Here is a 27333-nt window from a genome sequence, read left to right as displayed (position 1 = left end):
CAGCTCCGTTTTGCACAGGGAAATAAAGGCCTCCACAGTGGCCGTTCAAACTCTTTCCTATTTCTGCCCTTCTGCCCAGGGAAGGGCAGAATTTCTGCCCTTCTGCCCCCATACTTGCTGTATGCTCCTGGAAACTAGCACACCTTTTGAGAAAGAGAGAGCAAAAATTGCCTTTTAGTTTCTTCATAAGGAACTCAAACTTTTAGCCTGTTTACCTCAAAATACTTTCTTTTATATATCCTCTGGTGGCTGAGACTCTGCCTTGCATGCAGGATGACAGATTGAGTGTTAATTCTACCACCTATAGGCCTTGTTTATTTCAAAATGTCACTTGTTTTTTATATCTTAAGTGCCAAGAGAGATGTTCTCCCAGGATACCAAAAATCAGGCATTATTATAACATAGATATTAAGCCACCCAAGTTTCAAACACATCAGTCAAAGACATCTGTCCTGCAACTGTACAGCAGAAAGGGCAGCATGTTATTAGAGAGAGACAGAGAGAGAGATACCAAGGGAGCCAAAATCATTATCTGAACACATCACTGAGGCTGTTGAATGCTGCAGGACCCATGGCAGAGCCCACATATTGTAATAGAAATTTCAGTCCTCTGTGATCCATGTAATTGCTCCACAGTAATTCCTTCTAACAGCTTCTCATAATGTTTTGTCGCAGAGGAACCTGGACTCTGAAATCTCCCATCTTTGGGTCTGAACTATTCCAAAAATTCTTTTTTTTTCCAGAAGGGTGAGAAGGAAGAAGCACTTTAAAAAGTCCAGTTCCTTACCTCCAGTTCTCAAACAACTTAACTCACTCCGATTAGGCACATCCTGACACTTGTGGCAGAGTCCAGCGACAAACTGCATAGGAGCAAGGGAGGCAAGAGAAGGAAACTTTTCAAGTACATCTGCTAGGCCCACGTTGGCTGTCTTGATGAGGCTTGTCAGGACTCATTGGTGGTGCGCAGTGAGGCTGAAGATTCCCTACTGGCTGGAACCGAGTCATTTGCCAGGCTTTCCTTGTCAGGGAGAGTTAAACCAGTCACTGATCCTAATTCTAACACTGTTGTAGCAGCATTCCAATTTTTAATCGCTACATGACTTGTCAGGTTGAATACAAGCCACATGAATAAAATTTAAAAACCTCCTAATAATGAGGGTGTCAAAGATTACTAGCAGTCAGGATTTCTACAGTTATCTTTCCATTTCCTAAAATCGGAGCTAAGGTGCAAGTGCCCTCATTTTCATTTGCCCTTTATGTCTTCGTTTCCCCCCACAACTTTTCTGAAGTCCATCAAGCCAGTCAGCAGCATGTAGCACATTCCTGCACCTCCTGTACAGTTCTGGAGTCTAGCTTCCTTCTGGCTTAGAAGCATAATAATTCCTGAAAGGGATCCCCATATTCCAAATTAGGGGGCAACATGGTTGGTGATTAGGTAAAAAGATAAACCTGCCATATGCCTTCACCATAGGGTGACAGTCTCTTCTCAAGTTCCTTTTCTCCTTGAGTTTTGAAGCATATGACACACGAGTCTTTTGCTGTCAATGAGCATTGTCTTTGGAATGTCACAGCTTTGTGTATTGCCAATTTGTCTCTGAAGGTTTGAAATTTGAAGTAATTGTGGAAGATTGAGGCAAGCAAAGTGAGAGCCACTCAGAAAGAAAGGGCATTTTCAGACTAGCAAACCGACACATACATATTCCAGTCTTCCTTTCCCCATGACAGAATGTGGCTGGGACAGATGTGTTTCATGCTGGAAGTTCCTGGGTGCTGACAAACAAATCAACTTCCAGTAGGCTCTGAGTTCTCATCTGCGATTGAACTAATTTACCGTCTTCATCTGCTGCATTAATGAAATACAGTAATTGATTTCAAAAGACATCAGCATGCTAACATACACGGGCTGCTGAATGCTAGCCTTTTTCAATGAAAAATTAGCTTACCCATAGCAGTGTTTCAGTTCACTGATTCCTTTTTGTTGGGTTGGTTTTGTTACATAATGCTTAAATTCACAGTATTTCCACAAAAGAAAACCTGCACTATAATCTCTAATGACTGCAGAAAAGGCAAGGTGTTTTGGCTTCATCTTGGCTTAGCACTGGAGGTAGACTTACAGCACACAACAAAGCTAAAGCTACACCTAGGAAGTGCTAAAAGTGTTCCAGTTATGAGTTGAACAGTAATATCAATGTACAACTGCAGCAGTTCAACATTTAACATGTTTTATAATATGTGGAAAGTAAGTTGAGCATCAGAGCTGAGTCAAGCAAAATAGAATCATCTAATTAAAAATGAAAGCATGTGAAGGTGAGTCTGTCAGTGTTTAAGATCCTACGCTTTAATTAAAATGCTGTTGTGCCCTGTGTATTTTAGATTGAGCTGGATGATAATTGCAAAATGTCTTGTTTTCATGAAAAATGTTTAACTGGGAATACAAAGGCAAGGCATAGCAGGAGGGATTCTGGACCCAAAGAGGTGCATACATAGACTCTAGGCTAGGCTGCTGCTGTGGTAGGGCTATTTTTCTCTCAGTGCAGCTTCTGTAGCTGAGCACAGCTTCTGGAATCCATCCCCATTTTCAGGAGGAATTTCCCCACTGCAGTGAGAAAGGAACAAGGGCTCTAACTCCTAGGCACATTATATATTTGGAGAAATCTCCGTGGACCTTCTCCAGCCTGATCTGTGTTTTCCTAGGAGGCCTATTGCATCTACAAGGAACTCTCTAAGGCTTCAAGAAGAGAAAGTCACAGAGAAGCTACACTTTTATTATTGGAATAGGAACACCTGCACTGGATAGTGTTCCTGAGTGCTGTTTTGGTCCCTCCATTTTACTGTTATTCAAATTCCCATTGACTTCAGAAGTTAATTAGTGCTACAAAATCAAGTCAAACCCTCCATTTGAAAGCTGAAAAATATATCATTGAAATGATTAAAAGAGTAAGACCTGACTTCACACACAAGTAAAATTCCCAAGGACTTAAATATATCGTTACTTATCTGATGAAATGGCTGCGGTGCTCTGCACACCATCCTTGTCGCTAGCTCTACTTCCTGTAAATATGAAGTGATTTGGCAGAATTCATAAAGCTTTTAAGGTGTAAATAAAATCTTTCACCAAGGAGCATTCTTGGTTCTATGCCCCAGTTTTAAAAACACAACTAAGATTCAGCAAAACTTTCCCAACCACAAAAAGTAGCAGGAGAGGGGGAGAAAAGCCACTTTTTTCTTTTTTTAAAGCTCAGGCTGTGGGTAGTTTGAGTCTTTGTTCCCTTTTATTCTGATCATCAGAGGGTGAGCAAAATCACATTTTTTCCTGAGTTCAGAAAAAGGTTTTATTTTTGTCATTTCTATTATGAGCAAACTGGGAAGAATGTGATTTTGAGTTGGGCTAGGAAATAGCTCATAAGTTAAAATTTGGTTTTGCAGAAGAAAAATCTGAGATCGTGTTGGATAAAACATTCTTCTCATCAAAATCATGAACTTGTGTGTGTGTGTGTGTGTGTGAGAGAGAGAGAGAGAGGGAGAGAGAGATGTACACAGAAGGGTTGCATTTAGATAAAGATTTACTCTTTTAAATCTCTCCTGACAACTCAAAGTGTCTGAACTTTTTGCCTTCTCTCTGAACCATAATTTGGTTGGGATTTCCGAAAGAGGGAAATAGGATTAAACTTGATTAAGGGTTGCAGTGGTTCAGTATAAAGTAAAGTATTTTTATCCCCTTTGATTTGATCTTGTATAGAGAAATTAAGCTGATCTTGTACACTGATACTGGTATTTTACAACAATGAATTTCACCATACATGATTTTTGTGAAGACATAAATTATACAAATCACACACAACACTCCTTTTTAACTGTTCTGCAAATTATTATAAAACCTTGAAACACTCATTTCAGGTGTCTATCTTTAACCTTTATTTCTGTTATATACTGAAGTAAAATCTAAACTAAAATTAACCCTACACATTTATGTCATTATACAGCAGGAGAACTTGCCCAAAAAAACCTCTCTACATCTCTTAGTTGCCTTCGATTTAGATTGATTATGTCTTTATACTGGGGAGAGGGCCTGCCTGATAAAAGAATGGCTTAATCTTTATTTGCCTAGAGCAGTTAGAAAAATAAGTGAAGCAAGCAGCCTCCTGTGACTGATTTCTGCTCACTTAAGGCAGTTCACCCTTGAAACAGAGAATAATTGTTCTCTGTCCTTTTTCAGATATTGTCTTCCCTTTCATGTATTATATCCAAATAATCTTTAAGATTTTGAACATTAAAGGAAGACAGGGTGAATCAAAACCATACACCAGGCTAAATTCTGCCTGGAGAGGTATACCCACAGTTTTCATGAAAACTGGGGAAGTTAGTGCACACATCTAGAAGCAAAATTTTGTTCCTAGTCTCTCTAAATCATGAAAAAAATGAACCCTTCTGTTTCGAGAGGCAGGATATGAACGTATGGGCTTTGATCTGGGTGTCAAAAATAAGACAGTCTTTAGAATTGCACATTATAAAGGAATTTAATTCCTAGATGGTACGCATCTGGACATGAACCATGCATCTGCCTGTGGAAATTTTCCTTCTTCTGGTACCTTGTGCTTCTGTACATAGATTTTAATGGGGAAAAGGTAACAAGTGTTTCTCTTCAGCTTCCGCAGAGAAGGTGGACTGTGGTACCATCTTTTTCAGTTATCGCTATTTTAAATAAGAACATTTCTTTCCTTCCTGCAGCTGGTCAAACGGTTGGCAAAGAATGACCAATTATCTGCTTTTTCTATACAGCAAGACCTCCAGGAAGCCCTTTGATCTAATTCAGGTCCAGCTATAACATCCTTATGGCTGGTCTTGACACTGAGACAACTTCTTACAAAACCAAGTTTAGGAATCCATGTTGTAACCGTTTCTCTTTAAGTGTATGTATTCCTAATTCTCTAGAAGCAAAACTGTAACAGAGGTGGCAGTGAGGAAAGAAATACTTTCATAATTCACTCTGAAGCTTTCCTTTTTTGTGACTTTCTCATCAGAGTTGCCTCTTGCAAATGCCTTTCTATTAGCGTAACACGGGCCCCCTGACAAGTACCCTGTGACCTTGCAATTAAAAAGTTAGGAACTCTTCAAACTGCAAAAGTTTTTCAGGCTCTATAAGAATTGCTTGTTTTTAGGGTTAAATGATGATACAAGAAAAAAGTGCGCTTTCCTACAAGCGCATCATTTGAAGAAAAGAACTGGTTCTAAAATTTGGAGGGGAGTCTTTTTATGCACCTGCCCTTAGCAAGTGAGGCCTGAGTACCTTGGCAGAGAGATTTGCTGGAAATGTTAAATTAAAATTAAGGTTGGCAAACTTTTCAGTATGGTTCACTTGTGGTACAAGAGCTGTAATTATACATCCTGCAACTGTAAGGTTTTCTAATGCCATCTCTTCTCTAGTCTTGATAGTTCAGTTACTTCTACTGTACCTAAAACAGGACACTTCTCCTAAGCTTCTCATGTATGTGGGAGACCTGTATGTGCAAAGGGATCTGCTTACATAGGTCGTATGTCTGGGGAACAGCCCAAGACTGTAACTTGGAAATATCAAAATGGAGCAAAGGTAAACTGCTGACCTTACAAAAATTATGGATGTTTCAATGGCATAAGGATTTCAGCTGTATCTTCCCTTTATTCAGTAATACCTGCCATATGATTCTGCCCTGCACAGATTTGTGTGAGCTAATACAGTTCTCTCCAGATGATTTACAGTGTTCTTACTATAAATTTTACACTGGTAACTACTGACAGCTGAATTTTGCTGCGTCATGTAAGGAGATTCACAGTGAGATAGAAAGGACCAATTCCTTATCCACGTGAGTGATACAACGAGTAGATGTTTGCAAGGGAAATCACTGTTTCACATATCTATGTATATGATCAAGAAGACACTGAGTTGTTGTACACTGATGTTAAAAGATAGAAATTATTATTTATATCTTACAAAACCCTAAATTAGAGAAGATGTGGTTAGAATTTTACCTCTGAATGAGTGCAGAGCTGTGAAATCAGTGCATGTGTGCATAAGATCTGAGCAGATCAGAAATAGGTGCCCTTAATTTGTAATATAAATTCAGATTCTATTTCTTTATGAGTCTTGAACCACGTATTTTTGAATTCTCAGAAAATTAAACTTCCCCTTCAATAAAGCACGTAACATTTCTGTAAAGGACATGGAGGCATGGTATCATCTGCTAAGCTCCCAGGTTGCACCAGTGCTTGCAGTATTTGTGGTGCTCCCTTTTACCAGGATTTCCATGACATAGGATTTCTAATATATTATGTCCAGTTTTAAAAGTAATGGTTTAATAATTAGATATGAATGGGTATGGCTTTTTTTCAAAAATCCAGCTTGCTAGCAACCCATCCTTTCCTAGCCTCTACAGTTAGAAATGAGATGTAGTTTTACTGTGACACACTGTGAGAATCTGTATCTCATTGTTGCTTAGATCATGGATGGGCAACAATGGCTTTTTTCAAAGTTTCACAGACTAGCATACTTAAAGTAGCTCCTTTTAATTGAAACCCAGACATACTTTTAGGTAAAAACAAAACTGAGCTGGCTTGAGTTTTTCCCAAGCCAAACAAAAGAGATTGGAACTTTCCATTGTTTTTGTCTGCCAACCATGCATTGTTAAAGGAATCGAAATAAAGGGGGAAAGGGGTCAAGGGTTATAGAGCTCATATTTCCACTCTACATGACCCCATCTCAGCAATAGTGGGACCCTCGTGATCAGTTCCTGTTGGTCTAATGGAACAGCCATTTCTTAAGAAAAGGAATTACTGCGTACAGTACCTTTGTGACTAACAGAAGAATACACTAGCTCTTCAAAGGTCCTTTCATTATAGCCCCTGAAGAGGACTCTGACATTACTTTCTTGAGATTATAATGAAAACAGCTGTACTTGTACCAATTCCCCTTTTTATTATTTTTTGTAACAAAACAAGATTGATGTTACGCCACTTTCTGTTCTGTCATGAGAATAAGGTATCACAAATGCTAATAACTACCACAGTAGCAATATGCACTACTTTGATCTTTTCTCTATTCTTTAATTTGGGCAGCTGGCCACTGAATTCCTTCCTAAAAATCTGTGCTGCCTATAAACAAAGGGGAAAATGGCCAACAAAATCAAATGTGCACATTTAGCACTGTTCATCTGACTAGTCCAATTCAAAGCTCACATGAGTAATGCAAATATGATACTTTGATTTTGTGATTCTAGGCACAGAAATCTTAATACGCACTCTTTTGACGATGGATTGTGGCAGAATAAGAAATACCACAAACAACCAATTCTCATTAAAATCTAAAGCTTGTAATCCCTTAGTTCTTATTGATTGCTTTGCCAAAGACTTCTTAAGAGATTATTAAGCTTATTAATGAAAATCCAGAAGTAATTTTAAGTGATTTTCTTCCTTATGTTTATAAGACAGTAAAATTAAACATGCTGTGGTTGTTATTTTTTCCACAGCCAAAGGCAGTGTGAGAAGGCAGGGTCTGGCAACAACAGCTGTCAAGATTCCAAACCCAAGAAATCCGAACACCTAGAATCCAAATTATAGCTGTACTGCTAGGAACAGGATAGTAGTCCTTAATGCTTGTGTTAATGAACCAAAAGAGAACTGTGTATTACCAATTAAATTCCTTTTTCAGTGAATCAACTTTTCATAGTGAATCAGATGCACAACATTTTTATTCCCCATATTTCAGTATAACCCCTTGTCTGTGTTCGCAGCAAGTACTATTGGCCAGTTGTTGGCATCAGTGCCAAATTGAAAATGATAAGATGGCTGATAGTGCTCAGAAATTTTCAAGGAAATTTTCCTAGATCAGGATTTTGGATCCTCTGTTTCAATCATCAACAATGATGTAGACACTTAAGAAGTTTGCTGGAAGCCAGAAGGCAAGGTTTCCAAAAGCCAAAATGAGTGCCGTGTGGAAATTCAGACTTGTATAATCTTATTGCGTAAATGCATTTGCAAATATGACTCCTTGCCCATTTTGTAAATTGAACATAATTATTTCAGAAGATTTAAAATTGTGCAAGATCCATATGAAATGTGGAGTATGAGTAAAAATGTTCTACAACTACACTCCCAAAAGCAAAGACTTCATGAAAGAGAAATCTGCATGTCAAGGTTAACTCACCAGTTGGGGAGTTTTCATTCTTGGTTCCATACCAAACAGAAAAGTTAGATTGTTATGTAAGGGAATAACAAAGAAAGCTGAATTTTTAGGTTTGTGAATAATTGGGAGACCAGACACTGTTTAAAAGGAATGGAGCCACCTGAAACTTTCAAAAAGACAACAAAGTTCCTGTATATGCTATATGAAGAGATGATCGAGGAAGAATATTTTGATTTAAGATGCTTAAAACATCTGAGGGGCATGAAATGGGGAGCAAACAAGGTAGAGAAGATCCTACAACCTCTAATGTTCATAGACAAATAAAATAGGGAAAGTTCTAGACAGAACAAGATATGTAATTTTGCTATGCTGCAAGCAAGATGATTGCATATGTGCTTACATATAGGCCTGTACTCAGATATACATAACCAAGCATTTCTTGCACACTTGTGGACATCTGTTAGTCAAAATCATCTGCAAGAGGGGAGCAGTTTTGTATATCCCTGTATGCTAGCAACTGTACTGGTTCTGGAGCCGTATATTTTGAATGCAGCTGCATGTAGGAAGGGGAAGGAAAATACGCAGCAAGGTTACCAGTGCCTTGTAAACAGGCCATTACAGGAACCAATTTGTGTTTTATTACAGGGGAATTCGTCATCCCTTTTCCAATTTCTATGCAGAATTAATTTGGCCTACCAGTATAGTTTTGAATCTGCATACTTCTTTCTATTTTCCTGAGTACAATTTTGTGCTGTACACCTGGATGTGCTGCATAAACTAGTGCTTCCTGCAGGTGGCTTGGTCATGTAACAGAGTAGTTGCTTGGCTAGATGTTTTGGATGTGCAGGGCAGATGATTATGAAGTGCAAAGGACTTTCAGAGGCCACACACCACAGGACAACTATACTGAATGGTCCAGCTGTTTTCCGGGGTTTGTAGTGCAAGGGAGCCAACACAAAATGATGAGAAAACACAATTGTACAGACTGGGAATGTCCACAGTCATTCTATGAATTCAACTTAATGAATGAGGGTGGAGCCAGCGCTGGCAAATTCAGTTCGAGGAGCCATTCACTCTCACAAATACCTTGAAATTGCCATCTGGAGGCCTCCCACCCCAGGATTTACATCAGTGATTTAAGCTCAGAAACTTGGCTATGAAATGCAGATGCCAATTTAGGGATACATATGTAGTTACATATGTACTAGATACATATGTGTAGATACACAAGTACTAACTCACTGGAGCCAGTAACCTCCTGCCAAACAACAGACTAGACAAGTGTGTGTTTTGTGTCCTAGAATAGTCGCTGTTAAATCTGCCACAGCTTATCCATTATACTGGGTAGATATGTCTGTATCAACAGAGGCACCAGAGCAGTAGCAGCTGGTAGAAAGTAGATTTAGGAAAAGATAAAACAGGGCAACAACAGAAGCAATGAACAAATTGTATGACTCAAGAATACTGCACAGAAGGAGAAGATGAAGGAACATGGAGGTACATTGATTAAAAAAGGCGGAAAAAGATGTAAGTTATGGAAGGACTGGTGAGCTGAAAGGAAAATAAAAGTAGAGAACTGGGGCAGAGAGAAATCAGAGAGACATTAGAAAATAAAATGGAGATGGCTAATAAAGAAAGTTGGTACTAGGGTAGAGGAGGATCATCTTGGCAGACAGAATGACTGGAAATCAGATTTTAGATGATCCAAAGTATTGAGAATTGTGGCTTCGTAATTAGAAACATTATCCTGGAAGATAAGTTGTGAAATACATGGATGATGTATGGGAGATAGATATGGGGCAATAACTCAAAAGATAAGAAGGATAACAGAGGACCTGCACAGAACGTAATATAGAGTAGTGTGCTCAAGAGTAGAGAAAGAAAGCCAGCGGGGAAAGAGAGGTTCAAATTTAAACAGAGAGGATGTTACAAGAGCAAAGAGCAAGATAGTAGCTGGTAGGGAAAAGAGTGTAAAATAGAAAAAAGAGCATTAGTGGGACTGTTCTCAAAGCAAATGATTGAATGAAAGGGAATGATATAACAGGAGAGCAGAGAGTTCAGGAGAAGGATGGTAGAATATCAGAAAACTCTTACCCACATTAAATTGAAAAAAAGAAGACGCATGCAGGACCTGCTTGATCATTCCAGCATCTGAGGACAGATTTAGTTCAAGTTCTTCTTAAAAATGTGTAAAATATGGACATAGAAATGTAACTGCTTTTTCTTTCAGCAGTTTATTCACTCCTACTGAGATGTGTGCACGCACACGCTGCCTCTCATGCCTCTATGGCCAAGCATGACCCAGAAGTACAATATCATCTTCTGCATTTGTTCAGATTCTTGTAAAAATACTCAAGGGAAGCAATGCAGATCTGATTTATGGATGCCAATTTGTCCCTGTGTCTTAACAATGCAGCCAAGGTCTGACCTTCCCCAGCTTCCAGGGGGTTCTCAGTACAGGAAGGGAAAAACCCACACTATTATAGATGAAAAGAGCTCTGAAAATGGAAAGATGTTAATTAATATGTCATGTATCTCTAACAGATTTAGATTTTTAGTCACCTTTGTCAGCTTAAGATATTTGGATGAGTTACTGAGTTTATATGTGCCCATAAAGGAAGGTGCATACATACCTGTAAAGGAAGGTGCAGTGTATGGTTTTTCTAATTAGAAAAGATTTAAATGATTTTTTAATATCTTTTGTGTACCACTACTAAAGAAAGTGGCAACTTCTCAAGCTTTAGGAAAAAAGGAAACTAAAGAAAAGTCTTTAGATGCCCACAGTAGGTGGCATCAGCTGCTGACCTATCTACTAATAAGGCAAATGAAAGGGAAACAGCCCGAGAGGAACTAAATAGCAGAATGCCGAACCCTGAAGGGGAGAACAGGGGAGGAAGGCAGGAATACAGTGTTTAATTCAGCCTAACTAAAAAGCTCTCTCAAACAACAAGTTGAGATGTTACCATATATAACAGTGTTACAACAGGAAGAAATATATAATTCTATTGTAGTCCTTTGCCTAGAATACTGCTGAATATTGAATTCTGAATGTGGCTGAAGCTGGGAAGTCTACTAGGAATCTTTAAGTAAATATATATAGCCCAATCACTACATATACAGCCCAACAATTACTACGTCTAGCCAAGCTCCTGTTTGCTGTTACAGGACCTCAGTCCTAGTGGAGGATATATGGGAAATAACTCTGAAATCAAATTAAGCTCTCTGGTCTGCCTTCAAAATCAGCACCTTATGCAGTAAATACTGAGAAACATGAGACAGAATAAATTAAACACAAAAATAAGAATCATAATTACAAATGCGTTCTTCAGCTGCTTTAGATATGTGTAATGTCTATTAAAGTTTTCAAACACGTTTCTCTCCCTTAAAACCTCCATAGACTATTTAGAAACCAGATTTCCTCAAAACCTGATTACTTTTCCTGCAGTAAGGTCTGCCCAAAAAGACATTTTCAACTTGCTTTTAAAACAAAAAACTTCACTTGAAAGAATTTTACATTTTTCCCTGATGTTAACATTAAGGGATCTACTAATGTATTTATTTATATATTTAATATATAGAAATATATACTTTATGACTGCACATTATTGAATATATTTAGATATTTTTAATATGTAGGTAATGTCTGTCTAAAATAATTTGTTCTGATAAGCCTTTTTCAGAACTTCCTCAACCATGGGCCAGCTTTGCTACCACTGGTGCAACCTTGTGTTATTTCTGATTATTTATTTTTCACTGTAGAGCTGCACTGCAGAAATTAACCCTAGAATAAATGTATTTCTGGTTACTTTGACATTGGACTAATTTTATGTTTATAACAAGCACAATTTGGTCCATTTATATCTCTGAAAAAACATAGAAAACAGAATGGAAATGTCTGTAAAACATATATATATATATTTACTTTTTCTTGGTTTAAAATGCACAGAAATTGAAGCATCAATGTTTTCTTGCAAGTTCCCCAGCAAAAAATAAAAAGAAAGAAGCATCTATATAGAATTCTTGCCTTTTTGTTTGGACAGATTCCTGCAATTTCTTCCCATGGCTTTAGTGACTCCTGAAGTTCTCATATAGTCCATACCATCAGCAGGATTCTTTCCCAGATTTCTCACCCTTTTTAATTTGTATCCCTTAGTTACCTGCTCCATCCTTTCCTTCCCCCTCCTTCTACTTTAACACTAATAGGCCTGCTGGAATTCACCTTCTAAATGAAATCAGTCAAGTCACCTCAGCTTTGATTGCTTTATTCCCATGCTGTAGAACAAAAGCACTCTGTTGAATCAAAAATGTTCTACATTCAATTGTCATAAATAACAATGCGCAGCAAAGAACTTAAGCTATCAACATAAACAATACAATATGAAAGCGTGCTTCAAACCAGATGCTGCTTTATTTCTGTCCAAACAGTTTGAAGAGCCTGTTAAAATGCTTCAAGTTGCTGTTTACAGAGGGTCAAATGAACATTTTTCAATGAAATGTGTCCCTTCTGGTTCCTTAATGATTAAATACAGTGGAACAATAGCCATTTAAAATGGCAAAAGAATATCCGATGATTTTTTATTGTTAGCATTGTTAAAATAGGAGGAGTTGAAAAACATTGTATGAGGTGAGAGAAAAATGCTCTGACAGCATCAGAGCCACCTCAAAGATTTTGACAATTTGTCAAAAATCACTGCACTTTCCAAGTAGCCTTTTGGAGGACTCTTGGGAAAATAAGCAGCATCTTTCCTTTACTCAGACTGGTAATTGTTTTTCCTACAATTCCCCCCAAATGCCTCTCCCAACAGATCTCGCTGATACACACCTATACTAAGACATTTTAAAACTTCACTGATATCAATGGTAAATACAGGGAAGAGGACAGATGCATGCAAAATTCACTGCCAGTGAAGACACAAGGTCAGATTCTTGACCAGTGTAAACTGGGGTGGCTTCACTAGATTAGAGAGGACCCAGGACACATCTGGTTTATCTGTGGATCTGGCCCATGTATAAAAGCCTAGTTAAGTTTAAGGCCCTAAAAAGCGGTTCCAAATATAGACCTCCCTTCCCTGAAGAAATACCCTATCTCATGAATTTTACTTACCAGTGCTTCTGCAAAAGGACCTCTCTAATCCCTGAGAGTCCAGATTTCCCTCTTGAAATTTGCTTTTCTCTGAAAGAGAATCTTCATGCTCACCTACTCACCTATGTCAGGATTCAACCTACCTACTGTAGATATTTGACTTGGTAATACGTCATTAAAATTGCAATTGGTTTGAGATTTGTTGGTAAAACTTCAACCTTTAAAATAGACTTTCATCTGTAAAACAGAGCTGAATTTTATTGATAAATAGTTTCTGTGCAAAACACTCATGCATTTGGAATGTCAAATGTTGACCTAACATGATGATTGAAGCTGATCTTGCTTGATGAGAAGCCCACCATTCTGCAAAATAATAGCGAAAAAAGTAAACAATACTTTTGTTCTAAATGGTCTGGAACCAAGTTGTATTCCTTTTCATGTTTGATCAAAGCCTTAACTTGTCAGGATTCTGAAAATCCCCCCACTGCCAGCACAAGAACAGAGCTATTTGGCTTGTGTACCTCTGTTGTAATGCCATGGAGGAATACCATTTGGTATTTGTGACTTTTATTCCACCCAAAATTCCATACTTAAACCTTACAGGATAATGCTTTGCTATACAATGAAGAAAAAGTCGGCAACATTTCTATTAAATTCACATTTATTTAATATCTTGCTGCAGATCCTGACTCTTTTGTAAACATACCCAGCATGCAATCATCACAAATGGTCAGGGAACAGCAATAACAGGTAATAAGTTTTTGCTGTGTGAATTTCTGTGCTTAGTTACTTATAATTATCAATAGCTTCTTCATGTGCCAGGAGCTTTATAAGACATGTAATTAATAATCAAGATTCTTATTAAACTGGATCCTTTTAGATCAGGTGTAAAATTGTTTTCCTTAAGAAAATGTGAGCTAATGATGAAATATGCTAGTTTTCACAGAGTTCCTTTGGAAGGAATATGTTTGTTTCAAGAGATAAGTCTTACGTCCAATAAAATTCACCCTGGCTCCACAGAGATAAGCTTACACTCTGCTTGGCCCTTATATGCATGGGTGGTGGGGCAAGAAAATGTAGGGAGACTTTCCCCACATGCAAGCCTTATCAGGTAGGGGAGAGCTCCAGAAGTTCCTACCTCTGGTGAGAACAAGATTTACTTTCCTATGCATGATGTCCTAAAGGGTCATGAAGGTGATGGGGGATATTAGCTATAAATCAGTCTGCAAAACTGGCAAGACGTAAAGTGGCGAGTGGTGTGGTGGTGGGGTTATTCTCATACAGATTTGCCTGTTGGGGATGTCGTTGCATGTGTGCCACTTCTGTATAGAGCTGAGAGGCACGGTGGGAACACCGGTCCGTTTTGTGCACAGTATAGGACGGCACACAAAGGTCCTTACTAGCCCTTTGGTATATTTACAGCATTTTTTGGTTGTTTGGGATAGAAATGGATGCTCTAATGCTGAGTAGAAAGTTACATTTTATAGGTATGTGTATGTATGTATGTGTAAAAGCATATATAAAAATATGAACAAATAATGTGCAGAGTGCTTGGGTGCCTAGGTCTTTCAGCAGATCCCCTCCTTCCCCAGTCCCCGGTTTATATTGGCAGACTACCTCTCTTCTCTCTCCTGCACCCCCCAATACCCTTGCCAATGGACTTAGACTGCACAATATGAGGTTGGGTGGACCAGGCAGATGGTGGCTTTTATTGGATGAAAATTCAGCAAAATGAGTAAGAAAAGGTCACTGGCATGTCGAAAATCCCACTAGCCATCACAGATAGGTACAGTAGCCAGGCTCCTTCTAGCAGACACCATTTCCACAGATAACAATTGATGCCCATTAGGCTAGCAGCCCAGCTGCACACATTAAGCTCTTTGCACGGCATGAACTCCCATGCTAAGTGAAGTGCATCAGTGTAACTGATTTTCTGCACCTCCACCTTAACTTCCTCAAGAACTATGGCAAAAATAGTGGTATTTGTTCACTCCTGTCTCCACTTTAACTCTCTTTAATTACATATTTATCAATCCCTCTCTTTCTGCCTTCAGATCAAAAAAGAAAAGAGTATGCAGGAAAAAATCAGTTGTTTTAAATTACCGCAAGAACAGTTTCCTGTCCTCAGTTACTGAATGCTACCTCCAGTGGAAATCTGGAGTAAGTTCATTGTGTTCCACGGAGTTATGCCAGGTTTACACCACTGAAGTGAACTGAGATTTTGGCCCTTATCCCTTGATATGTAAGTTACAAGCCATTACATTTTACTCACGTTTCTTTCAAACCTCCTGAGAGGATTTTGTGAAAGAAGGAGGTATAGCAAGGTTGTGCTGGACCTCCAGTATTTACCTCACGTTAAGTCTTGACTAACTATGTCATTCCAGGGTATGGGAATGATAGCTAAGCAGTGGAATAGGTTGCTAATAGAATTATAAAGAGGTTACAATTATTAAAAATAATTTAATAATTTAAAAAATAGATTGACAGACAGCTATCAGAATTTATTTAGCTAAAGCTGATCCTGCACAATGGACCTGATGATGTCTCCTTCTGACCACTTTATTGTGATTCATTCTATGATTTTCTGATTTGCTTTCCTCAGCTTCTTTTGGGAATTCCTCAAGAGTCTATCTGAGAGTATGTATGGGACACTAAACTAGTTTCCTCATAACTATCCTAACCCTGCAATAAGAGGATAGAAGTGCAGGGCTGTTACCCTTCCTCTTGCACAGGTAGATGTCTACTTAGGGAACAGACTTGATGAAGTGTTAGCTTCTTTCCCGCACCCCCCTTTTGACCCTCTCCCACCCAATGGGGACTTGCTAGCCAGCTCTAGCTTGAAGGAGGAACTAGGTTGAGGAGAGAGGGATGGTGCATTTTGCTTCCCTTTAGGAAGTCTCAGCCCCTGTCCTGCGCCTGAGGATGGTGCTGGTTCACACTGACCTTTCTCTGTTCAGACTAAAAGTGGGTCCTTTAGGAATTCACATCCATGAACATTTCACCCATCCACAGAACTCATCCTTCTCCTTGATGTTATTGCGACTGACTGACTTTTTTTAAAAGGTATCTTAGGATAGGTTTGATAATTGTTTCTCTCTAGTAAATCTGACACCGAGCCTTTCTGTGGATGCCCAGAGGCTTTGTACGTTTCCTAGCTGTGTACAGCTCCCCTATCAATAACTTGATGTTTCTCTATGTTTCATAGAGCCTTTAGTAACATTGTAAGTGGTGGATTGTTGCCTGATAGGTTTGAAAACGCAGTCATCAACTGAGTTTTGGACTGCCTCAGCTGAGCTTGAAACTCGTGAGTTTCTGCTGCTAGCAGGGAGTTATTGTCTTCAGGATGCTTTTAAGTGAACAAGTATCACATCTAAACCAAGTCCCTAAAACTGCCAATGCTAAGTAATAACTTCACAGATGATTTTTTGAGATATTTGTGTAAGAATGGTTGGCCCACCTGTACACTGTACATAAAAACAGTGTCTGAATCAGTCACTTTGCCTGGATGGTCTGAGCTTTGGGATGAGCTAGATGTAAGTGTACTCAAAGGGCCTTCTATACATGTCAACTCAGCTGGTACCTTAGGCAGCTCCAGGGCAGGGTGCAATGTGAGCCTGAACTGAAGAACTTGCACTTAAAAGGGGAATCGGATTCTCCTTTCACTTACAAAGACGTAAGTCAGGAGTATGACTTGACAGTGGTATTGCACTGCAACAGCCAGTGTTACGGAGCAGGGAATCGGGATGAGGACAGAGGCCTGGAATACCGCCAAGCTGAAGCAACATTAGGTTGGTACCTGTTCTGAAACCCTGTAGAAACCTTCATCTCCAAGTTCATCAACCCACTACAGATGCTTAAATAAAAAGAAAAAGCCCCTGTGTGTTTGTGAAATCTGGCCTTTATTTTATATCACTCTCATGACAAAAAAGTGCTAGAAAAATGTCTTAAACCACTACTTGGGGATTTCCTCGAAGCACTATGCCAGCTGCTCTCAGCCTCCATTGTGAAATGATGGGCTGCTGGCATAGCCAAAGTACTTTACACTCCAGCAACCACTGGATGCATAGCAGCCCTTTGGGAGTCATTACCAAATGGTGTAATTTAGGGCAGCCCTGAGGCAGCTCTAAGTCACAGTCTCCAGGAACTGGGGGCTATAAAGGTGGCATAACACCTCTCCTTTAGGTCTATAATTTGCAATAACATTTACAATACAGATTGCATCATATTCTTTCCATGTTTAATTAGAGTAAAGAATATCAAACATTTTACTTTAACGCTACCCCGTGTGCTGTTACCAGCTCTGTATGTGATTTAATGGGTGATCAATCATTCACATATCAGTGGTGATGTAAACCTGAGGTTCATTTGCTCTTTTTCACTTCATGCATGGATCTCATGTAACAAGAAAAGAAATATCAACCAGGAATGTGGTAGTTCTATATTGCTATTAAATCTTAGCAAGCCGTCCTAGCGTCTAAGAAATAAGGTAGCATCAGTTTACAGAACAACTTTTCAGTGGCATTGCTCCAAGCCTGTGCTATTGGCTAGCATGGCTTATATTCTGCTTTCATGGCCAAATATGTGATGCTTGACATGTCAAGTCAGCTGCTTTTTTTTTTTTAAGAGAGAAGATATTGTTGATACAGCTGTGAAAGGCTCCCTTCTCCTTTCCAAAGAATTATCTTTAAATTACATTAACCAAAGAGAGACCCTCTTCATCACTTAACAAACACTCTGAAATGAAAAGGTTGAAGGTGTTGGTATGAAGGAATAGTTTTGCCCCATCATCATTTTCCTTTCAGTCCCTTTTCAACAACCATCTCATTTGATGCTGCTGTCCACTTATATTTCAAATGGATATTATCCTGCCATTCGTCTTCAGATACAACTTCTGTTGAAGTCAACAGGAAAAGTGCCTTCATGAAATCCAAAGGATTAGACCTCTTAAGGGAGAAATTATGAGACGTATTGCACTGTTTTGGACTAGTGAGCAGAGTCCGCTTGTGCTCGGGAAGAAATAGGGGCCAAGGAAAGCCAGGATCAGTGGTATCTGATGCCAGGGAAGGATGAGCCACAGTGTGGTGGGGAAAGGGCTAAGGCGCCCCAGACGCGTGGGGCAGGGAGGTGATGCTGGAGCCATTCCCATTTCTGTGCTGCTCTGCAGGTGCTTTGGATTAACTCTGAAGGACAGTTTCCAGTTGCTCCCATTCTTCTGCAGGAGCAAGAGCAGAAAAGCAACCTGAAACCTGCTAGGGAAAAAGGAGTTGTTATTTTGTCAGTGATAGTAATACAACTTTGTTGCAATGATTGTAATAAAACAGAAGCTGACAGACAATGACTTCTCTGAGGTGCTTTTAACCTTAATAAGAGCTCTATTAATTTTTCTTATTATTGATAAAGCAAATTAATATATATGTTAAAACAAGCAAAACATAAAAAGACATCGAAACCAAACAGAAATCACTGAATCTTATTTGTAGAGAATGCCATTAAAATAATGTAAAACTGCTTCTGTAAATTAACTTCAGGCATAACTAGAAATTATTAAAATGCATATATACCAACCTCTGTGTTTGTAATTTTGACAAAGATTCTAATAAGCTCTTGGGTTTTTTTCTTTAGTTCCGCTCAGAAAATGTTACTCTGCATAAAGGTACAGTAACTCTGAGAAAGAACTAGCCAAAAGAAGAGAAGCTAGTGGAAGAAGTGCTGTTGGTGAGCCTCCCAGGACATGAGGGAAGCTCTGCCATGGCAGGGAGAAGCAGGGAGATACTAGACAAGCAATAGCGGTTCTAGCAGATGGGAATATCAGCCAAATCATGTGTAGTGCCTATCTTAGTATAATGCACGAATGGTGCTTTTAGACATTTACAGGAGTGAGGTTCATACCCTGATCCTGTGTCAACTGGGAACTTCCCCCAAGTCCAGGGAAGGAATAGGGAGCCTTTCCAACCAGGGTTTAAATGATGGAATGGGAACAATCTCCACAACCAAAAACATATCTTACTCTTTATTGTATTTTGTGATGGACAGTGTGGAAGCAGTAGCTGCAAATAAGTAGCACTAAACAAAACATATTTATTTTCTTGGGCCACTTTTCAAGAGCATCCAAGCAAGGATTTAAAATCTGTGTTTGGATGATTGGTAGGAGCTTGACCAGAAATTGTTAATAATTAGGTCAAATTTTTCTGAGTTTTATTGTAGATTCTCAAAAAAAAAAAAAAAACCCAAAAACCACTAACTTTGTGTTATAGCTCTTACCTGAATTTGCAAATATGCATTATTTTCTTCTTGGAACTAAGACAAATAGACAAAAAAAATCTGATATTCTGTTACTCACATGTCAGTCCCAACAGGTACACAGCTCCAAAAAAGAATTCATCCTGTGTAATGTGTAATATTAATTAGTTAAATTAGTTTACCTGGTATTTAATATTCTGAGATTTAGAGGTTCATTAATAGGCATTAATAAGCATTAATATGAATGCCATGATGAGTGGTTGGTTAAAACAATTCCCTGTTTTGGATACCTGAAACAGTTACAGGAGAAACCTAGACCAAGATCCCAGTTCACACATATCCTCTACCTGCTTTGCTGTCTTTGGGTGGTCAGAGCAGATTTGAACCCAGCCTACCTGCCTACAATGCACCGGTGGATTAAGCAAGCATTCTGTAATATAGAACATTTCTTTCAAAACCTGGAGGAAAAAGGGTTTTGTTAAAATACTCTGCCAAGCTCTTGGTTGCTCAAATCCTCTCTCAAATGTGTTCATGACAGACTTTGTTTTAGTGCTTATTGTACTCTCTGAAAACAAGAATATTTATGAGCCAGCAATAGGTGTTTAGGAATAAAAGGATAAACAAAAAGGAATATTCAATACTGTAGTTTTCTTTCTCAGATATAGATATAAAGCTTTATTTTAACCTAAGTGTTTTCCAATTCTGCTTTTATCAGTAATAAAGCTGCAAATTTATACAAGGCAATTTAGTGTTTGAGTGTAGAGATAATAATCCCCAATTTTTGCAGCTAGCCAAGAGGGTAGGCTCTTGCCTAGAATTATTTACATTCTTTGACCCTTTAGGCTCAGGTCTTTATCCAACCAAATTTCTTTAGCAGAATTTGTAGCCTAACTGGTTTATATTTTACACAGTTGGCATTAAGACTGCAGCAGAATTTTACAAGTATCTGGCATATTCTTGATAACACATCTGGTGAGTGTGGACACTGTTCATTAGAAGAGTTTTTCAAACCGATAACATGCCAAAGCTTTGACAAAAGTGCTTATGGTAGATGTCAATCATTTTTCTTTGCCAGTTTAAACATGTATCCTTCTGGGAATAATTTTGATCTATTCTGGCACATAAAACATAATGAACAGGATCTTCAGGCTTTGCAGATAAAAGTAAGTCTACAGATTACATATATTGTATGTGGATCACTAAATGATTATAACAAAATGGAGGATGACATTTATATATGTTATCAGAAAAAAATCTGTGAGAAACAGCAGGCAGACTAAGGCAATCTCTTGCAAATAAGGACTGTACGAAGGACGAGGAGGACAGTGATCATGCAGTACAGCAGTCCCTAGTGTTACCCACATCTGGTGGTGACACTGGACAAGTTTTCTCTGCCCTTGCCAAAGCTCACCCCAGCCTAATGGATTTTCCTTCTGTTACTGAAAGATAGTAAGTATCATATATAAGGAAGGAATATAAGAAAAATGTTATCAAAAGTGAGGAACACTGAATTTGTGAAGCAAAGTGATGCAGCAATGAAACAATCATAACCTAATTTCTGCCATTCATGGAGCCATGCATTATTCTCCAACTTGTTCTTGTTTTCTCCAAGGAGAAGAGGACTCCTAGTGTGAATGACAGAATCAGAAATGGGCCTCTAAGAAGGATGAGACACCTTTCTGATCTGAACTTACCTTGCCCTGGAGGATTACATATATGGTAGACTTAATGTTGATTGTTCTCCCTCCTTCCCAGTATTATTTGGATGCAGATTTTTGCTTGTGAATTTCCCAAGCTACATTTCAATGATGATTACAAATTAATACTGATGTGGGAATAAACGAAAATCCAAAAAGAGCAATAAATCTTACTTTTTTTCAATAAGTTCCATAAACAAAACACAGACTATTTTGGTCTTTCACATAGACATGTTGAGTTTCTTTTAAATATGTACCGGTAGAGCATTTCAGATCTGCTGAATACAGTAGGTATTTATGCTTTTATTTTAAATGGGGATTACAAATTATTCGCCTTTTGTCATGCACAATATGCATATTATGGTGTGGATATTGTGTTACCAATTCACTGTAACTAAGTACTTTGGCACTTAAAAAAAGGCCATTTTTGACCCAATAGACCATAATAGAGCCTTTCAAGCTTGTTTGAGGCAGCTGCCATGAACTGAAAAAATCATACAAAACATGCTGTATGTAGAGCAATTTAATATGTAGAAACGTGCATTTTCAGTAAGATACAATGGCTGGTTCAGACTCTTTTAAAGGAACAAAGGTACAGATCCTCATTATTGTCTGATAGCCAGAAGGGCTCCAAATTAGAACTGTCAATAGCTGCTAACTAGCAGGTGAAGTTAGCAAGCTACCTCCCCTCCTTATTTCCTTACTGGTCAGGATGATACCATGTTTACCTAATGTGAGCTTTTATGGGCATGTGAAAGCAAAGCTGTAGTACTGACAGACTTTGAGAGAGCCAGACAATTCAGCCAAAAATGTATTTTAAATGTATTTTTAGTGGTTTAAGTAAAAACACATTCTTGTTATTTAATGTGGTTCTCGATCTGTTCCATCTTTTTAAATTTAGCCTATTGCGTCAATATTTTATATGCCATCATGAATGCTGTCCTCTCGCTAACGAAATAATGATTCAAGACACAAAATTAAAACCAGTTGGCTTGTCAAATCATGCGCTTAAAAACAGTTCTGTAAGAATACTGCAGAGAAAATATATGGAGCTTTGATAATCCACTATTGATTATTAACTACTGACACTAAGGGTTCCCTTCAATTGCCTAAAAGCAAGACTCTAATGCCATCTGACAAGGCCTGGGTATTCCACCAGGCCTCCTACTGAAAATCCAGAAGGAAATATGTCTCTCACAGACCCTCTGTCACTGTTGCCAGTCCCACGCGGGTGTTTCGGGTACCACGTGGTGCCTCAGATGGACACTCCTGTTCAGGCCAACAAATAAAACCCTAGGGGTTTTTATCAAAAATTATGCATATAATTTGTATGCGCATGGAAGGGATGTGTCTGTGAGTGTATATTTGTATGCATTGTGTATAGGTATATAATTCAGTATATGTTCATATACGTGTGTGTATGTGAATGTATATACGTACTGAATAGCAGAGCATTTTAAACTTGCTATACGAATTATAATTTTTTGCCCTAAAAAAATCCTTCCTTATATGTTTTATTTTATAAACAAAAGGACTACAAGAGGATTTCAGTACCCAAAGCTCATCGTATTTGCCTCTTCCACTGAATAATCATTAGAAGTTCTAAATAATCAAGCACCGGAGCCAAAGCACAGTGAAGTCAATAGGAGTCTTTTCATTGACTTCAATGGGCTTTGAATCAGAGTCCAGATTCTAGCTGTTGCTGAACATATTTACAACCACAACATTTTGTGTGGTACTCCCTGTGGGCACAATGGTGGAATTTACTCGAGAAAACAAAGTGGAACATATTCTTAGATGGTGTGACCAGTATTAATACACACTCAAAAAATAGAGCTTATTACTTTCAGTTATATCACTAAAAATAATCAATCCATTCTTCTTTTTATTCAGAGATGTATAGCTAGACAATGCCTCTCCAGGCCAGAAAATAAGTCATGCTGATTCTTCTGAAAATGCATACCACTGCCAAAGAGGAAGAGATGTTGTTGGTTTTAGTGTAATTCACATAGCATAATTAGAAGCTGTATTATTTCAAGCATGTTCTAAATTGGCATTCTTATAAATTATAGCTGCTACAAAATTTTTAAACAAAGTGAATTGGTGTATGTTGTTCCCAACACTAATTAATCAGCAGTAGTCACACTGGACTTACACAACTCACACTAGTATCCATACGTATGACTTTAATTTCATATGACTTAATGTGACATAATCTCATATGTCATTTTCATGACAATTTCAATAATGACTTTTTTATTAAGTAATTTGCCATTTTATAATATAGAGTGTGTGGGTTTCCAGCTAAAAGCTCTCTGAAGCCTGTCTTCTGTAGGTAAGTTGGGGAAGTCTTTCCTCATTCCCTAACTCAGACGTGTGATACAATAACAGACATTACACATTGCACTAACATTCCATTTTGTTGCATAGTACCATATACACTTAGCTCCTGTAGTCTGAGGGAAAAAATGACGGGTGGAAATTGAACCTAGCCTGTGGACTTAGCCAATAATTCAGTGGCTCACAGCCAGATTTCTTGGCTCTTCAAACAGATAGATAGATACACACATACATAGATATATGCATATACCTAACCTTAGGTTTAATTGATTTTGGTAGATCGGCATCCTACTAAAAATATATTTTGGTCCTGTTGCAATAGTGTCACAGAAAATGGGTTATACAATATCCATAAAAAGAGACTAATTTCAATGGGCATCTTTTGAAACCTTTGCAGACATTACTTTCTCTCAGAGTATGTTGACTATCTGAAGAATGAATTATTATATCCTTGTCAAATTTTAAACATCATGCTGTTAAAAATATTAGTCACAGAGGTTTTTTGACAGTAGTGTCACAGTAAAATTCTCTTGTCTCTATGAATGTGGATAACCTGACACATAAAACCGTGTATCAGCTGGTGTATGGCATCCAGTGGTAAAACCTGAGATATAACAGCACTAAAAGTTTCCTCAGAGCGTTGGCAATACCCTGCCAATAGATATACTGTACATGCCATTTAAGCCAGCTGAGTACTGCCTTTCCTCTCCCTCCCTCCAGTTTTTCCATTCCCCAAGGGGCAATCCTTTGGCAAAAAACGCATTTAAGTCAAGCAGCTATCATGTAAAAGTGAAGATGAGCAACAAAGCACATCCAAGGGAAGCATGTTAAGATCTAGGCCCTGATGTTCGGGGGGGGGGGGGGGGGGGAAGGAGGAGGGTAAAGAAACCGAGCCAAAGAAATTCTAAAAAGGCACTTTTTTAGCTTAAAAAAATAAGATTAGAAACTGGCTTGTATGAGCCCAACTGTGATTAAAAAAATAAACCTTTTATAGTTAAGACAGGATTTTTTTTTCTTTTTGTTCTTTGACTTTTCCTTGCAGAGAAAGAGGCTATCTTCACTTAATCAGAGCAAAGAAAGAGTGGCTGAGGCAGAAGCAACATCATGTGGGTGAAGGTCAGGCCAATTTTCACCCATGTGATGCTGCTTTATCACTCATGGAACAAAGATTAAGGCCTTTCTTTTCTTTATCCTTTTGTGCTTTTCCCCATTACTTTAACAGATCTGAACAAATCCCAGGCAGTTCATCCAAAAGTTCCTTTTAGCTACATTTAGTTCAGATCCTCTAAATTCCACATAAGACTTCATGCTATACCAACATGAAGAGGATATAAAACCCATATGTGTAGGGAGAAAAATGTTATAGAAAAAACACAAAAATCATTGCAGAACATGATGACAGCAAAGCCCTTTTCAGCTGTAAGAAATTGCAAAGCACGTCCAGAAATCAGAAGTATCGATATTACTATGTCCTTATTTTTAAAGGAATAAGCTCTTCTGCTACCCCAAAATGCTGCATGAATATTGAGTTTTGTGATGTTAATATGATATGTCACTAGCTGAGCTCAGAGGTTCTGAAAAAATATTGGAAATGCACAGTTCATTGCTGCCCATGAGTAGCTGTAAAAATGTTATATTGTGACAAGTTAGCTTACACTACATATGATTACACATCTTGTTGGCAGCCAGTTTAAACAAACATCTTATTCCAGAATTATATCAATTGTAAAAATAGGACAAGAAGTAATTTTTACACAATGTACACAGAGAATTGATTGAAATGAGCCCTTGTCCAGTTTTAATGTGTTTTTCAATCCTTTGGTTTTATTCAGGTAGGGACAAGCAGACTCTTCATAGCTTGCTGTTTCAAACCACAAGGCTTAAGGAATGGCTGTTGGTTAACACATTTATTTCATTAAAATATCAAGAGATTGATTTAAAAATATGTCAGAATCAAATAATAGCAATCAATTACATAAACATAATGACAAGAATGTGTATTTATGTGACAGGCCGCAGTGATCGATAACATTTTACAGTTTCACGGGAACCAACTCCATAACCTTTTACATATTAAAAGGCATGGAAAATGTGGCAGTTAAGGACGTAATAAACCAGACATATATTTTAGGATGGCTCCTAGTGTTATGCTACCTGTGTTAGTGCCACTGCAGAGATCAGAATATATTCTCTGTAACTAAGACATTTTCCTGAAGACGGTGCTACAGCAGCAGAAGGCTTGATGCTGAACCTACACACCTGAGTAGGTTTTAGTAACCTGCAGAGTTACGCAGGGAAAGTGATGTCCCAGAATTCAGATTTCCTGTTTCTCAGCCATCCCTGCAAAATGCTGCTCTTTCCTTAACATGGTTTCGGTGGAGTAGGTGGATCCCCGTGCGAAGCATCTCTTGGGAGCGTGGAACCAGTACGGTTTTTCATACAATGTGCTATCAAATTTGGCTTATGCTCCTGGACCACGTATTGCCATGTATCAGAATGGTTCCTGAATTTTGTGTAGTTTTGTATTATTCATGTCTACCAGAGCAAAATCTTGGCCTCATTGAAGTCAACAGAAACGTTGTCTTTGACTCCAATGGGATCCTCGTTTCACCGAGTGTGTTCAAGGGAAATGTTTCAGAGAATGGTTCATTCTTTACTTTGTGTAATTTTATGACGTATGCCAACTAATATAGAAGTAGGGTGAGAAGTCAACTCATTGCTTGGAGAACTTCTTGGAGAGGAAATATGTGCCTATAGTCTTGCTCAGAGTAATAGGAAGTTAATAAATGTTGTTATCCATACATTTTTTAAGAGCATAGTTTTTAGATTTCTCATACCTGAACACATCATTCATACTTATATTTAAGATTTCTGATATAGCCCAAAGCACTCTCATCTTATAAAAACAGAGAATATTAACACTTTTTGGATAGTTTGGAGCCTTAGACAGAAAATGGAACAAGTCCAGGAAGTGTGTTTCATGTATTCTGATAAATAATTTGGGTAACAAAACTTGCAAGAATCTCTCCTATTCCAATCTAAATCCTGCCTCCTTCCTTCAAGGGGATATTGGTAGTCTATAATCTTTTATGCTTTTATCATCAAGTGATGATTTTTCATTCTCTGAGATTGCTTGGTTACAGACAACAGAGTTGTAACCTTAAGAATTTCTAAAATTTCTTAGCTTCTAGAAACTTTGACTTTCAAGCAATATTTTTTTGCCTCAACCCAGGACTGAGAGCTGTGGCTGCAGCCAATAAGGTACAACAAACTCAGGGAGCGAGGCTTAGCTGCTCTAAAGATGTTTCTGTGCTCAGTCCACCAGTTCACTGTGGCTTTTCACTCTCTGTTGGAGGAATATGAATCTGAGCAAATGCCATGTGACAGTGCGGCTGCTATGGAATTTATTCATTTTCCTTGAGTAGGAGATCAATTAGTAATTACTTAAGGGCAGTTCTTATAGGCCATCTAGGTTGGCCCTTAATTAAGCAACAAGACATGACAGGCAATGTATTTCTGGGCAATTTAGCACATCTCTTAGGGAGTTTTTAAGGCATGGGGCCGAAGGTCAAGTGACTTTAACCACCTGAGAAGTGCAAAAATCCCTTAGAAATGCACTGTCTAGAGTGACTTATTGCTGTTATTAAATGGAATTTGTGAATAAAAATAAGAAAGACTGTCAGCCCCAGGCATGAACAGGGCATTATAAACATGGATATGACATTGTTGACAGCTAATCTAAAGCTCCATTTGTGTATACTGTATATTAGTACAAGGAAGATATATTGCACTCTTCATACACACTTTTATCAAAGCAG

At 38.3% G+C, this 27333-nt stretch overlaps 1 long non-coding RNA gene across 1 annotated transcript in view; it reads right to left on the bottom strand.

Annotated features, from left to right (window-relative positions):
- Nucleotides 1-17150: 17150 nt before the first annotated feature.
- Nucleotides 17151-27333, bottom strand: part of LOC112981690 (uncharacterized) — a 122382-nt gene continuing 112199 nt past the window's right edge. Inside the window, exons 21-22 of the long non-coding RNA XR_003258778.2 lie at nucleotides 19579-19621; nucleotides 17151-18484 (exon numbers count right to left, since the gene is read on the bottom strand). This is a non-coding gene — a long non-coding RNA (uncharacterized LOC112981690). The remainder of the gene's footprint in view (nucleotides 18485-19578; nucleotides 19622-27333) is intronic.

Source organism: Dromaius novaehollandiae, chromosome 9, assembly GCF_036370855.1.
Source record: "Dromaius novaehollandiae isolate bDroNov1 chromosome 9, bDroNov1.hap1, whole genome shotgun sequence".
Taxonomy (NCBI): Eukaryota; Metazoa; Chordata; class Aves; order Casuariiformes; family Dromaiidae; genus Dromaius; species Dromaius novaehollandiae.
The sequence above is the reverse complement of the archived record's forward strand: the minus strand, read 5'-3'. Positions and strand labels throughout refer to the sequence as shown.